This window comes from Psittacula echo, assembly GCF_963264785.1.
Source record: "Psittacula echo genome assembly, chromosome: 5".
Classification (NCBI taxonomy): domain Eukaryota; kingdom Metazoa; phylum Chordata; class Aves; order Psittaciformes; family Psittacidae; genus Psittacula; species Psittacula echo.
Window position 1 is genome coordinate 5,894,838 of NC_137739.1, and position 4,487 is coordinate 5,899,324.

The following is a 4,487-nucleotide window of genomic DNA, read 5'->3' on the forward strand; positions in this document are numbered from 1 at the left end:
GCCGCTTTGCCCGGCGGCGACCATCCTCACCCCCGACGGGCTCCGGCAGCGGTGGCAAGGCTTCCCCCGCCGACACCCTGCGTCCTCCCGGGAGGCAGATCCATCATTTCCCCCAGGCAACTCCTGCCTCAGTTTCCCCCGAGGGAGCGCTGCCCCGACGGTCCCCGCCCCGGGGGAACCGGGCTGGCCTCCACCGCAGACGGCAGCTCCCCTTCCCTCCTCGCCCCCTCTTTATTCTCCCGAGTTATTTTCTATTTTTTCCCCCTCCTCTCTTACCAATTGTTTCTCTGCCCCGGGGCCAACCTCTAAATGAGATGTTACATCTGCACCGAGCTAAGTAAACACTTTATAAATGAATAAATAAGTGACTAAATAACGAAATAGTAATATCCGCGCCAAGTGGAGCCAGTACCGCTGCGGCTCGGCCGGGGGAAGCGGGTAGCGGGGGCGGGGGGGAGAGACGGGAGCACCGAAGCTCCTCACACCCGGAACCCCATCATCGCTGCATTGAGCACCTCCCGGAGGGGTGAGCCGGCCCTCCCGGAGCCTCCCCCCGGGACCGCAATGCCACTGTCCCGAGTCCCCCCACTCCGGATCCTGTCCCCGGGAGGGACAGGGCTCGACCTCCCCACCCGGGGCTCCTGGCCCTACCCGACCCCCTCCCGGCCGCCCGGGCTGAACTTTGTAATTATAATGGATAACGAGAACAAAGGCAAGAAGCACTCATTGAGTAACTGATATCAATTATGGAAGCAGGCTTTCGAGGCTGGAATAAACGGTAGGGGAATTGGCCTGAGAGGGAGTGGGAACAGACATGTTATTATTTACGCCAGATTAAGAAAAGTATCCAATTTGCTGGCCATCTCCTTCCGCTGGGAATCGGCATCAATTTTATTATTGTTCCTCAGATTTTAATATTCTCTAAATGAATTACGATCGAGCTAGGTAGTTAGTCAATAGTTTAATGCAATTAATTAACTTCCGATCTCTTGGTTATCTCTGCCCGGGCCCCGTTTTCCCGGCCGGCCCCACTGCAGGGCAGCGGTTTGTTTGCGGTAAATACGGGTGCAGGCTCCGCTCGGAGCCGGGCTCCGTGTGTGTGAGTGTGTGTTGACTCTTTGGTGTCTAGATTTTTTTCCACTGTTCCGTGCATTGTACGACATAACTAGAACTGAAGCAGTACATTTCTTCAAACAATGCCTCCCGATTCCATTTGTAATGGAATTGGAGGGAGAAAATGTAATTGTGTGTTAAACATGAGGCAGCCATACATGAAGATAAGCAGGGCTGAGTGACTGGATATGGAAATCCAGCGCGAGGACTAGATACTGGAGGTCTATTTTGGAGTTAAATGGCTCATAAAAATAGGAGGCTGGCATTTATTTATTTATTTGCCGGAGCATCTATAGGGCTGCGCATGTGGAGCTGCGTTTTGGGGAGGCGGGGGAGAGGAATGCGAGGGGAGAGCACGGCTGCTGGCTTGGGGGGGCTGGTGGAGGGGTGGTCGCTGCTGGGGGATGGAGGAAGGGGACACGACTCCCGGGCAGGTATTCCTTGGAGCCCACCCCTCTGAAGCAACTTCTGAGGCTCAGATCAGGACAGCAGTGACCGCGGTTCCCCCCCTGTTTGGGGGATCCCCCCGGAACGGGGGGGCCGGCGGGGTGGAGAGAGGAGGACTCCGAGGGTGCGCACCTGGGGTGTACGCAAGAGCCCCGGTAGGGCACACGGAGGGCGTGGGGATGTGCACAGGATCCTGTCCCCGAGCAGAGCTGCCAGCGGACCCCCCACCAGCCCCTGGGCGAGCCCCATCCCTCCCAGTGCACCCCGTCCCGTCCAGCCCCGGGCTTCGCTGGCGGGGCCGTTCCCGGGGGAGGCCGGTGTCCGGGGCCGCCCCTTCCCCGCCGCACATCTGGGAACGTCGTTAGGGCCGCCGCGCTCAGGAAGTTTTTCACACTTCACGTCTCATTAACCGCAGGTCTCGGATTCCTTGGGAAAGGGGGACAGGCGGGAGGGCGGCCGCTGGTCCAGAGCGGGGAGGTACAGCTGCTGGGAGGGGACTTCTGGGGGGGTCCCTCACCCTCAAACCCCCCCGGGAGGCCGAGCGCGGAGCCCCGGGGTGGCGGCCCGGCCCAGGCCGTCGAGAATATCCCGGGGGTATGCGGAGCAGGGATGGAGCACAGGCACGGAGGAGGGGACCCCCGGATGGGCTGCAAGCCTGTGTGTCCCCCTTCCGGACCTCCCCACGCAGCCCCAAGTGCAGAGGAACCTGGACTGCCCCTTCCTTCTCCTCTGGAACCCGCCCTGGCAGGGGCTGCCGCTGCAATGCCGGCTCTTCCCATGGGATACAGCCTCTATGGGATAGAGCCTCCCGGGAAGGGCGGAGAGGAACAACCCCCGCAGCATCTTAAATGTTTAAAAAGGGTTTATTCTGTACTTACAGTGAGCGAAATTAAAAAGAAACAGTAAAATATTTGAAAATGAAGTGCATTATATTTAATAAATATAAAATGAACAAAGGCTGCTATATTGCCAGCAATATCATTTCTTGCCCAGGGGCATTAATAAAGACTGAAAGGTTTGGAAAAAACAATATTTTCCATTAAAATTCTACGGTGCGTTTCAATATTAAAAGGATAGGTGATGAATTTTCAGTGTTACTCAGACGGGGTCAGCGACTAATTTCATTTCTTTCTGGTCAGCATTCTGTCGATAATTAATCAAAAGCAGAGTTTCTTAATGAAACACTTTTCATAAGGTGATAATTAGCAGGAAAGACGCGGAGTGCAGACAGTCACTGGTAGCTGTCTAATAACCAGAATGAAACCAAGGCTGCGGCCGGGGAGTTAAGCAAGAGCTAAAAAAAAAAAAGGAAAATCAGAAACTCAACCAAATAAAAAGGGAGAAGAGGAGGGAAAGGGATGGGAGAGCCGCCTTGTGCGAAGTCCCGAGAGAAGGTTGTGTATTTCAGCCCGCTGCTGGTCGCTTTTAACACCCGAGTTGCTGTATTTTTACCTCCTGGGCCCTGCGACCCGGCCTTAAACTGGGGGGCTCGAAGACAAGGTGCCACTTCCTCTTCCCCCCCCCCCCATCCCATACACTGAGCTTCGAGAGAGAAATCAGTGCAGAGGACACGGTCTCCACACGGGCCTTTCCCCGCTTCGCCCGCAAAAACGCGTGGAAAGAGTAAATGAAGTTAATGAAGAAAATTAGCAGCGATTAGTGAAAGGTGTGGGGGACCTGGGGAAAGTGCCTGGTAACAATTACAGAGACACCCCGCGCATAAACAAAAGAAATTAGCCCCTGGAATGATATTAAACAGGATAAAATTAACCGAAAGTTGGAATAAGTGAGGGATTAAAAAAGACCTGGCCTTAGTTCGTGGGTCCGAAGAGAGCCCAGCAGAAGGGGGAGAGAGGTGTGCGGAACCTCTGATTAATTTTTGGCTGGAGCACACCTTATTCATAATGTTCACTGATGTAACTACTCCACAAACAGACAGGGATAATTTGTTTAGATAGATAAAAATAACCTTCAGGTGAGATTTTAAATACAAAACCAATCTATCCCTTGCATCTAGTCTGGCACTTAAACAGCAAACCTTTCAATGGGCTTTTTCCCCCTCATATTAATATGTTTTTAATCCTAACATGAATGACAGGTACCGCTTTCCTACCACTCCGGCTTTTTTATTATGAAATTCTCCTGAAATGCTGTAAACTTTCAGATAAAGCTGAGAGGCAGGAGGCTGTTGAGGAGATGAGATTATTGATAGTTATTGAAAGTATCCAAATAGGATTTAGAAATCGGGCTCCTGCGCCTTTAATAGAATTCCAGATAATCTTTTATCACAACAAGACACCCATAGAATTATTTAAACAGATTGGACTATTCCAGCAGCAAATTTCAATTATTCTAATGCTTTAATAAATGTGTTGTGTGTGTATTAAATTCAAGCTTCTTAATCCAAATTTTACGATTTAACTGCTCTGATTTTTCATTACAGCTACACCCACATACAGCAATTTACTTTTTTTTTTTTCCCCTTTTTTCCTTAGGAAACTGATGCCTCATCGAGTCGGACCCGCAAATAAAATACAGAATAAAGTCTGACTTAAAAGTGAGTTCTGGACACCCCCAGACAGACAAATAAATAGGAGGCTCCGCAACGAGTGCGGGAGCTCAGGTAGGAAACGTGATGGGGAGGAGGAGGAGAAGAAGAAGAAGAAGGGGGAAAAATGAAGGGAAGGGGGGGAAAAAACTCAAAACGCAGGAAAATGAAGAGCAGAGGATTGAATTGATGGGATCCGGGGGCTTTGTGGCTGGAACCTTTTGTTTCAATATTTATTTTCTCGGAGGTTAATACCTCTTTTCTTTTTAAACGTAACAGCAGGTGAGAGGGAAAAGCGTGGCCTTCAAAATCTGCCCGCATCAAGCCAGCAAAAGGAACGGGATTATCAAACAGTGGGAGAGAAACAATATTTTAAATT